This window comes from Caretta caretta, chromosome 6 (assembly GCF_965140235.1).
Source record: "Caretta caretta isolate rCarCar2 chromosome 6, rCarCar1.hap1, whole genome shotgun sequence".
NCBI lineage: Eukaryota > Metazoa > Chordata > Testudines > Cheloniidae > Caretta > Caretta caretta.
In genome coordinates, this window is record NC_134211.1 from 42,474,570 (window position 1) to 42,486,230 (window position 11,661).

Genomic DNA, 11,661 nt, shown 5'->3' on the forward strand with positions numbered 1-11,661 from the left:
CCGTCCTAAGTGCAGGACTCTGCACTTGTCCTTGTTGAACCTCATCAGATTTCTTTTGGTCCAATTCTCCAATTTGTCTAGGTCCCTCTGTATCCTATCCCTACCCTCCAGCGTATCTACCTCTCCTTTCCATTTAGTGTCATCTGCAAACTTGCTGAGGGTGCAATCCACACCATCCTCCAGATCATTTATGAAGATATTGAACAAAACCAGCCCCAGGACTGACCCTTGGGGCACTCCACTTGATACCAGCTGCCAACTGGTATCATGGAGCCATTGATCACTACCCGTTGAGTCCGACAATCTAGCCAGCTTTCTATCCACCTTATATCCAGCCCATACTTCTTTAACTTGCTGGCAAGAATACTGTGGGAGATAGTGTCAAAAGCTTTGCTAAAGTCAAGGAACAACACATCCACTGCTTTCCCTTCATCCACAGAACCAGTTATCTCATCATAGAAGGCAATTAGATTAGTCAGGCATGACTTGCCCTTGGTGAATCCATGCTGACTGTTCCTGATCACTTTCCTCTCATCTAAGTGCTTCAGAATTGATTCCTTGAGGACCTGCTCCATGATTTTTCCAGGGATTGAGGCTGACTGGCCTGTAGTTCCCAGGATCCTCCTCCTTCCCTTTTTTAAAGATGGGCACTACATTAGCCTTTTTCCAGTTGTCCAGGACTTCCCCCGATTGCCATGAGTTTTGAAAGATAATGGCCAATGGCTCTGCAATCACATTGGCCAATTCCTATAGCACTCTTGGATGCAACGCATCCAGCCCCATGGACCTGTGCACGTCCAGCTTTTCTAAATAGTCCCGAACCACTTCTTTCTCCACAGAGGGCTGGTCACCTCCTCCCCATGCTGTGCTGCCCAGTGCAGTAGTCTGGGAGCTGACCTTGTTTGTGAAGACAGAGGCAAAAAAAGCATTGAGTACATTAGCTTTTCCAACATCCTCTGTCACTAGGTTGCCTCCCTCATTCAGTAAGGGGCCCACACTTTCCTTGACTTTCTTCTTGTTGCTAACATACCTGAAGAAACCCTTCTTGTTACTCTTAACATCTCTTGCTAGCTGCAACTCCAGGTGTGATTTGACCTTCCTGATTTCACTCCTGCACGCCCGAGCAATATTTTTATACTCATCCCTGGTCATTTGTCCAATCTTCCACTTGTTGTAAGCTTCTTTTTTGTGTTTAAGATCAGCAAGGATTTCACTGTTAAGCTAAGCTGGTCGCCTGCCATATTTACTATTCTTTCTGCACATCAGGATGGTTTGTCCCTGTAACCTCAATAAGGATTCTTTAAAATACAGCCAGCTCTCCTGGACTCCTTTCCCCCTCATGTTATTCTCCCAGGGGATCTTGCCCATCAGTTCCCTGAGGGAGTCAAAGTCTGCTTTTCTGAAGTCCAGGGTCTGTATTCCGCTGCTTTCCTTTCTTCTTTGTGTCAGGATCCTGAACTCGACCATCTCATGGTCACTGCCTCCCAGGTTCCTGTCCACTTTAGCTTCCCCTACTAATTCTTCCTGGTTTGTGAGCAGCAGGTCAAGAAGAGCTCTGCCCCTAGTTGATTCCTCCAGCACTTGCACCAGGAAATTGTCCCCTACATTTTCCAAAAATTTCCTGGATTGTCTGTGCACCGCTGCATTGCTCTCCCAGCAGATATCAGAGTGATTGAAGTCTCCCATGAGAACCAGGGAGTGCGATCTAGTAACTTCTGCAAGTTGCCAGAAGAAAGCCTCGTCCACCTCATCCACCTGGTCCGGTGGTCTATAGTAGACTCCCACCACGACATCACCCTTATTGCTCACACTTCTAAGCTTAATCCAGAGACTCTCAGGTTTTTCTGCAGTTTCATACTTGAGCTCTGAGCAGTCATACTGATCTCTTACATACAGTGCAACTCCCCCACCTTTTCTGCCCTGCCTGTCCTTCCTGAACAGTTTATATTCATCCATGACAGTACTCCAGTCATGCGAGTTACCCCACCAAGTCTCTGTTATTCCAATCACATCAAAATTCCTTGACTTTGCCAGGACTTCCAGTTCTCCCTGCTTGTTTCCCAGGCTTCGTGCATTTGTGTATAGGCACTTGAGATAACCTGCTGATCGCCCCTCTTTCTCAGTATGAGGCAGGAGCCCTCCCCTCTCATGCACTCCTGTTCGTGCTTCCTCCCGGTATTCCACTTCCCCACGTACCTCAGGGCTTTGGTCTCCTTCTGACCCATCCCTTTCCCAATTCACTTTTAGTTCCAAATTTAGTTTTAAAGCTCTGTAAATACCACCCCAGTTTTTGTTGCTGCTGCTGCCTCTAGAACTAAACTAAATAAACCACAGCATCTGGTAACACTGTCTCTCTTAGGCTTGCTCTACTGCAAAGCTGGCTGATAGCCCGATTCTGAGACATTTCTAACTGAAATGTAAATGATACTTTCCCTCTTCTGGCCTGTAGTTGTATTTCGACAAGCTGCAGTCCCAACAGATCTCGTAAGTGAAGCAGTGTCAGGCCTGGTAAGTACTTTGATGGGAAATGTGTTTGGAAAACAGAGGTGCTGGAGGAAGTGGTGTTGGTGATTTAATAGGGGGAAACGCATCTCTGAGTCATTGCTGAGCCAGAACAGGTTGGAAGCAGGGGACACTGTGCCTCTACGGGTGTCATCTTTCAAATGAGGCATGACGCTGGCACTGGCTATTAGGGGGTCTTAATAGATATCTCTCTCTCTCTCTCTCTCTTCCTCCTCCTCCTCCTCCTCCACTCTTTACAACATTAAGGATGTTGTTCCTTGCATTTTGACCAAATGGGTCCTCCTGACTACATTATCTTTAAAACAAACGACCCCCCTCCCAACAATAAAATATTTCAATGTGTGGGGGAAGGGATCAAACAACTGAGATTTTTTTTTTAAAAAGTCTATTCCCTCCACCCTTGGAATGCATCAAATGAGTACCTGGGTTTCGGTTTCAAACACTGGGTGTAAACTCAGTAAAATCTATCTAATCTGCCTCTTATCTGTACACGCACGGATATGCTCCTGCACCCTAACTATATTTGGCACCTTACAGACAAATATGAAGACCAGGTCCCTTCCCCAAAGAACTTATACTCTAAATAAACAATGTACAGATGAAGGACACGTGCAGATGAATCTTTCTTATTTATCTGCATTTCTAGCATTCCAATCAGCATATTGCCTAAATACCAGTCCAGTGTAATCAGTGTTTGCTGCTACCCATATGCACTTCTTGTGTGCATATAGGGCTGACTATTTCTTCATTCCCAGGCAGACATTTCATCATCCTCAGTTCTCTCCTATTTTTGAAACATAGCGTTCCATATCCCAGAACATTTTTTACCTGCTTGTCTCTAGAATGGCCAAGGAAACTGGAATTTGAAGCATTTGGACAGCTCTTTACTTGAACTAGTCTCTTGATTGGCTAATGGAAATGAACGTAAAGACATATTAACAGGAGACTTTTGGGGCAATTCATCAAATATTTTATTGTGTATGGCTAACTAATATAAATTTTAAATACATCCAGAACATATCGATTAGAATTTATTGTATAAACCTCACATTCCAAATGAAAGCATTTATAAACAATTAAGATTATCCATTTTAGAAAAAACAAAGTAATGGTACCTAGTAGAATAAAACCCCACATTATTTTCAATTACTGTATATATCTCTACCAGAACCAAATCAACATAAACCATTCACTTTTGATGAAGCCATAGCCTCTTTGCTTTTCTTGTAATAAGAAAACTTTCCCTAAAACAAACTTTCTCTGAACTTTTCCTTTCTTTCTGATGTACTTCTTCTGATTTGACCTGTTAATAATGTTAAAGTTGTATAGCTTAGGTTCCCCCCAGATCCTAGTAAGCTGCTGACTTGCTATTGCAGAGGTAGTTGCAGCTTCTCTTCATGTAGCTCCTGACTTCTCAAAAGGTCTGTTCCTGAATGATGCTGAGCACTTGCACTTCCATTGACTTCAGTGGGAGTTGCAGATGCTCAGTACCACTTGGTATCAGGTCCAGTATATTTGGCTGAATGAAAAATCCATCTGATGTATGTATCTGTGCAGGTTTCATTATTTCATATTTCTAAAATTAAACAATATGAAAATTGCTGTTCTGTCTTTGTAATCTGCACTTTTCACCTCAACTTTTGCTTTCTGACATTGGAAGATGCTGCTGCCCTCAGGTAACTTGCATTCTGATAATTTTAATAGGATTTTTAGTAGACATTTATCGTGTTGGCCAAAATTTTACTGAGTGTTGGCCAAAATTTCAAGAGACAAATGGTCTTGGGTAACTCTTTTATTTGGTGCCTAATTTACACTTTTTAAAAGGGGCCTGCAAGTTCTGTAATTTAGTCCCCTTTAATATGTTTCCAGTGGAGACACGCACATTGAGACAACCAAATCCACTAGACAAGTCTGAAAATCTTGCCCTGATCTATGTACCTCTTATTACTTCCTTTCTCTTCTCAGAGCCATCATGCAAAAATGGAAAGCATGAGTCTTTTACCTCGAGTCACAGATCATACCAGCGCATGTGGAAAGTGACTGAACATTAAGAGCAACAATGGCTGTTCTGTAGGTTATGTGAAGAGGGTTGCTAGTCTCAATCCAATATCCCTTGGATATTGACACGAAGGGTATGTCTTCATAACGTCTGGGAGGGTGATTTCCAGTGCAAATAGACAGACATGCTAGTTCTGCTCAAGCTAGTATACTAAATAGAGCAGCGTGGATGTGGCAGAGTGGGTGGTGGCTTGCGCTAGCCATCCGAGTGCAATCATGCCTGACCCCCTGGGTACACACACAAGTGTTTATCAGAGCTGCACTGCTATTTTTAGCATGGTACTTTGAGTGGAGTTAGCGTATCTGCCTACCCAGGCCTGGCAGCACCCTCCTGGGTGCCATGTAAATATGTCCTTTGTGTCAACTGCACTAGTGTGGTGTTTTTAATGTAGACACCTCTAGCTGCTCTTGGCATATACCCTAACTGGCTTCCTTGTTTCTGGCCAGCGTAGAGGCATTGTGGTGCGGCAGTGTAGGAAAACTTGTTATTGCCTTTCCTGTGGCCCCTTGGTAGACAGAGGTCTGCAGCCTCCAGAACCATGCATCTGGAATCTTTCCCCTGTACTAAATTCTCTCTTATTTCTTAAATGTAGACATGTCAAATGTTCACAAATCTTTCAGGCTTTTAATGAGCTTTCCAAACCAGTGGGAACTATGTTGTGGCTTCGTAAGCCGTCAAAGAGCTTTAGCGACTCTGGAAATTGTACTTGGCTAGTGTGAATATTTTGTCCCTAGGGCCCAAAAGTAATGCCTCTAGGACATACTATGTGACTTCCAGGAAGGATTCCACATGCACATCATCTGTCCCTAGTTAGGAGGGGCACGCGCTATTTTTTAAGGGGAGAAAATATCCTCTCAACGTATTTTAAAGGTTATTTTTCCCCCATATAAAAGTACTTTGCATTTCTATAGCAGCTTCCATCCCAGGATCTCAGTGCTTCACAAACAATAATGAACTAAGCCTCAGAGGTAGTCAAGTATTACTCCAATTTTATTGATGGGGGAAACTGAAGCACAATGAAGTTAAATGACTTGGCCAAAGTCACACACGGAGTCTGTGGCAGAACGAAGAATAGGACCCAAATCTCTTGCCCCTGAAATGTCCTTTATCATAACTTTCTGATGTGGTAGTCATGAGTTCTATGTGACAAGGACACTGTGTGTAGAATACTGCTGCAAGAACCAGCAGATATTTCTGAGGAAGCTCAGTTCTTACTGAAACATTCCCAAAGCATTCACATCATCCTAAAAACACATCCACAATATTGATATTGTGCCATGTCATATTGATAGCTGGCTCATCCATGGCAATTGTTCAGACCTTAAGTTTACTTTTTTTAATTTCTTCATTGAAAAAAAACAATTGATCAGATTCAGGTTAGTGGATATAGTTACACACTCATCCAGTTACAGGTATTAGTTGCCAGTTACTACATCTTAGTATCTGATACCCTCAAGATGGCTAAATAGGCACTATCTCATTTCTTTTGGGGTTAACATTCCATAGCAAATGTATGTTCTTCCTTATTGCAAACAAGACAGAATGTATGTGAACCCGCTTGCAACATTTAATAAGATACTGGAGCCAGGACTAATTCTTTAAAAGGAGATCTACAAATAGTACTTGGAAAATGTGAACATGAAAGTTCTATGCATAGAGTGCCCCATATAAACTAGGGGAGGAAGGGAGGCATTTTAGTTAATTGCTTATGCTTACTAACTTACCCCCATAGCACATACACATTTAGGTCTGTGAAGAGCAGCTGCATGATGATGACTGGAGTGGTTCTGGTATGACATCCCAGCATGCACCATGCTAATGATGCACAAACATGATTTGGTCCACTGCAGAGAGGATAATCTGCCTATCAGTAAAGGTAAGTTCTTTTTCTCTGTTGTATTTTTCAGGTCAGAAAGAGCAACCATACACATGCAGTCTGTTCCTCATTTTCCATTAAGGAAAACAATAACAATAATGAATGTAAAGAAAGTTTTCCAGAAGCTCTTTATGCGTGCACAGCTCATCTGTAACAGGCCACAGCAACTCTGAGAACAAAATGGTCGCAGTCTCTGCACATAGACAGAGCTCTCACAAATTTAAGAATGCAGTGTATGGAAAACAAAAGGATCAGTTTCATAGCTTTGTGTGCTCCCTCCAAAGTTATGCTTTAAAATATATTTTAATCTTATTTTTATACCGTGTATTAGTATTTCAATATTAGAACAAAATACCCAGACATACCTAGCTCCTATAAGCAGGATTTTTCTGCCTCCAGCACTGATCTATGGTTGTGGATAGCCACTAAGAACAGCTTTTTTGAAAGATCTAAGGTAAAAATATTACTAACTGTAGAAACTTGTTTATTTGGAATGTTCAGTTTGTGAAATACTTGCAGGTGACCTGTAACCTATCCCTCTATTTAGCTCAGTGAAAATCTCCTTCGCCTTCTTTTTTTTTTTTTTTTTTTTTTGAGATCAGATGTGTCTGTAATCTGAGTAGCTGCCAGGACACAAGCTTTTCAAGCCCTTAAAGCTATCTGTGTTGACCTTGGCAGTGAGTGGAACCTGCACATTCTGCTGTGTTAGCTTTGCTTACCCACTTTCAGATGTCACCAGCCTCCAGTGTTGTGAAAGCGAGACAAGATCTGCATCTCTTGGAAGAGATTCCGATTATAAATACACTGGAAGGCGAGCATGATCCTGGGTGTGTTGTTTCACAGAAATTTTTTTCTCTAATACAGTTCTACAAATACAAATGATCCAGATATGCACAATGATTCACTTTCCTAGCACTGCATTCCGAGATGGTAAGCTCATCAGAGCAGAGGCCATGCCCTCGCATTTGTTTGTACTGCACCTAGCAAATTATCCTGATTTGGGCCTCTGGGAGCTATGGTAGCACAGCAATACATTGAGGAAAACTTATCCCTTCCTGTGCAGCCATAGAGACTCCTGCCCACAGTGGAATGGGCCGTAGTTACACTTGTCTGTGCCTTTAGATTGTAAACTCTTCGGTACAGAGACTCTGTTAATTGTTTGGCATGGTTTACCTAATTAAAGTACTCAGTATATCTAAGGAGATAAAAGTTTCCCATTTCTGTGCTTTTGTCTCCCTTACAGGGTGCTACGTGCCTAGCACTTATGCTATGTGAATCAGCCTGCAAGGGGCACAGAAAGACTGGTGGTTCTCGAGTTTCCTTGAAATCCAGGTGGTGCACTCTTGCACAACCTTCTCTTCCCACTTCCCTTTTAGGGCTTGTCCACACTGGGAAATTGGAATAATTATAGCTATACTGGAATAACGCCCCATGTGAACATTCTGTTCTGGAATAAAAGTGACTTTATGCAATTTTATTGAAATAAAAGTCACTTTTATTTAGGAAGTGTCCACCCAGACAGTTATACCAGCAAAACTATAGTGATATGATTATACTGTTATAGTTTTGCCAGTCAATTTCCCAGTGTAGACAAATCCTTAAATACTGTAGACAGTATAATAGGTTTATTGCTATTTAAGATAGTCATTTAGTAATCTATTTGTCTTCCTGCAGGCTGAGTATCTTTATGACTAATGGAAATGAGAGGGCCCCTTATAAAATTATTTTGTAGAATTAGCTGATTTACTAGTTCGGTTAAATTAACATGAAAGAAATAGGAGGAGATAGAGGTGCAGAGCCCTTGTCCTGCTCAGTTATTGGAATGCTTTTAGGCCAAATGCAACAGTGGAGTGTGGCCCTTGTTTAATAATCTGTTTTAAGGCAGGTTTGTGTTGTCAAGTGAAGATTAAGAGGCTGGCTTGTGCTCTAGGGATAGACACATGATGCGTGTGGAGTAGGGAAGGGATGCTATTAACCCTTCTCTCTGTTGTGGGATTGCCACCGATGGCCTCTGGATGGAGCTGTTGCTGGCCTTTTGCCTGGAGGGATGCTCACTGTACAAAGGGGAGAGGGCTTTGAGGAAGAAAGAGGGGATAAGGGGAATTCAAGCAAAAGTTGTGGAAGTTCCTGATGTTCTGACAGGCCAAGATCAACCGGTCTAAGGACTCAGATAAGGGAATATTTAGTTGCCTTGATCTAATAGCACTACTACTGTCTGCATTAAGAGAGCTAAGGCTATAATAGGCTAGTTATATAGTGTTTGTGTTAATATGAGTAACATATACATACATGGATGCACACAAATAGGGGAGGAAAAGAAGGTAAGTAAAGGACGAATAGAGGAATTAATATTATTGCCACTCAGTTTTATCTCAGTTTCTTGTACAGTTACATTGCCACTGTGTTTTAAGATAGAATATTACTTTAATGAGGATAATCCAATATTATTATTTAATGAGGATAATCCAATTCAGACATCAGAACTGAAAAGCACAACTGTAATGATACATGTCTCAAATACAGATATTAAAGATCTTGGTTTGTGTTATTGTGGTTAGTCCGTAACTTCTGGATTGGGCTGTGTCTCAGTCAGACGGTACTATAGTTTATTTCTAGGCATGGAATTAATTTTTGTTCCTTGATTCTAGGGGAGTGTGGCTACATGCTGGTTCTCTGTGTCTGACATATGAGTGACAGACTTTTGTTCATTATCAGGAGCTGTGGTCTTATCCTGGCTTTCTGCCTAACACATGCCTGAGAGAGCTTGAAGCTGCTTGTAAGGATTGTGCAGTGTCTGCCAAATAATAGCCAGACACAAGAGCATTCTTTAACTAATTAGCAGGGTTTCCCCATCCAGTCATTGAACTCATTGGGATGTCTGCATCCTGTTCTTGCAGTAGTCTCAAATCAGAAGTCCAGGACTGTCACCAGCCTTCATTCTTCAGGCTTCTGCATCGTGACAAAAGACGTGCAGAGACAAAGCACAATGCACTTTTGTTTGGCACCATTAGAAAGGGTAGACAAATAGCACAATTCTCAGCAAAATGAGTTACTGAACACTGGGCACTGGTGAGTCAGGGGGAACGTGGGTTAGACAGGGCAATGGGGAACAGAGATAGGATACAGTGGCTTAAGTGCAATCCTGTGCAATGATATGCATAGCACTATATTAATTTTTCATGATACTTCTGCTGTCACTCTAGAATGCTGCTTTACCTGGATATGTAGAGGATTTAATCTTTGGAATTAAAGCAGGGCATCCATGAAGGCCAGCCACAGACACACATGCTTCTAGCAGGGCCAATGACACTGTGTTTCACATCGAGCTGCTCAGTGCTCCATGATATACTCAGGGCATGGTGTTCTTGCTAGCTCAGGAGCCTGCTGCTCTCAATCCTAATGGACTACAAGTAACAAAGCATCCTGCCTTACTGAAGCTCAGCATTGCTCTCTCATAAACCTCATTTCCACCCTTTCATGTCCTGAATCCCTTGTTAGTGCATGACAGCAGATGAGCTAAAAAAGGTCCTTGGTCTGGCCATGCCAGTAAGAACTGTACTCTAATGTAAGTTTGTTTCAGAGAAAATCATTCTTTGCCTATCCTCCAGCAAAAGGTAGGCCCAAACCAAAACCCCAGATCCGAACACCTCAGAACATCTGGGAGTGCTTGAAACCTAAATTCCAAATAACACACAAAGTAAGCCTTAAATCCAAAGATTCCTGAACTCTGAGGTGCTTGTAATCTGAATTTTGCAGCTTGAGCCTGTCTCTGCTACAACAGTGTTTTCTGTTGGGCAGGTAATCTGGTGATGTTCCACCGAGCTTTATAAACATTGGAGCATGAAAAATGGGCTAAAGATTATGGGTAATTTAGATTGTTTCTGTTCAGCAATCAAACAATTAAAGCTGATGCCAGAGGATCTTGTTATTAAACACTAAAAGTTATGTCATTTTAGTATCTAGTAGCTTCCAAATTCCTCTAAGTCAGTCAAGCATGTGCACTTACATGTACACAGGAGCTAGTAATTACATGTTATTTTTATTAAACTTTATTTTGTGTAGCCATGAATAAATAATATTCCATCTCCAAAACAAATATAGGACAACCCTAATGCAAAAGGGATATTTTAAGCATCGAGGTTATAAATAAGAAGAACAATAATTAATATCAGTGCCTGGACAACAATTAAGGTCAAAGCCTTATTATGGATTTATTATCATGTTTAAAGACCACTGTGCTGGCTGATTTAGTAGCATCCTTAATAGATTCAGGTAAATTAATACATGGTGAACAGAAATATGCATTAATATGCATTATACAATTGTCAAAAATATACATTATTTTGCTATATGTTTCCCAAGAAGAGGAATGCCCAGGGTTTTTGTGCTCCAGCGTTCCAGAGTGGGTGCATATAGATATCACCAACCATAAAACAAATGAAATATGAATGCAGTAATTTTAATAAATGCCCAACACTATATACTTCCATCCAAGGATCTTAAAACACTTACAAACATTAATTAATAAAGCTTTGTGAATGAATAAAGCTGCACAGGTGCTTGTGTGTACGCACGCACACACACACACACACTCACTCACTCCACATTAGGCTGCTGGCGTTGGGCTGCACACGGCTCAAATGTGTCTCCTACAGTAAGCCATAGAGCATTGCCTATCACCAAGTCAATCTGCATGCCTCCAGTTTAACAGCACACTTCCTTAGTTATTATATATATATATATATATATATATATATATATATATATATATAATTTGTATTAATATAGCACCTATGAGCCCTAGTCATGAGCAAGCACCTCAGTGTGCTAGGTGATGTACAAACACAGAACAGAAGATAGTCTCTATCCAAAAGAGCTTACAATCTAAATATGAGATGAGACAGCAAGAGACAGTCAGATCCAGGGAGTACCAGGAAACAGTGAGACAGTATTGGCCAGCATGGGGGGCAGTGGTCTCCGCACACCAGTAGTCTAGCCATTTTCAAGTTTTTTGTAGGCATCCTGGGAAAGAAGTTTAAAGAAGGATAATGAGGTGGCTTGCTGCTGTGTACAGGGAGCTCCTCCCATGCATGAAGGGCGCAGTATGGGAGAAAGCACAAAGGTCCTTGTTAGAAAATTTAACAAGTGGGTGATGGAGGATGACATCATAGGCCAATCAGAGGCAGGAGTCAACATCTCAGTA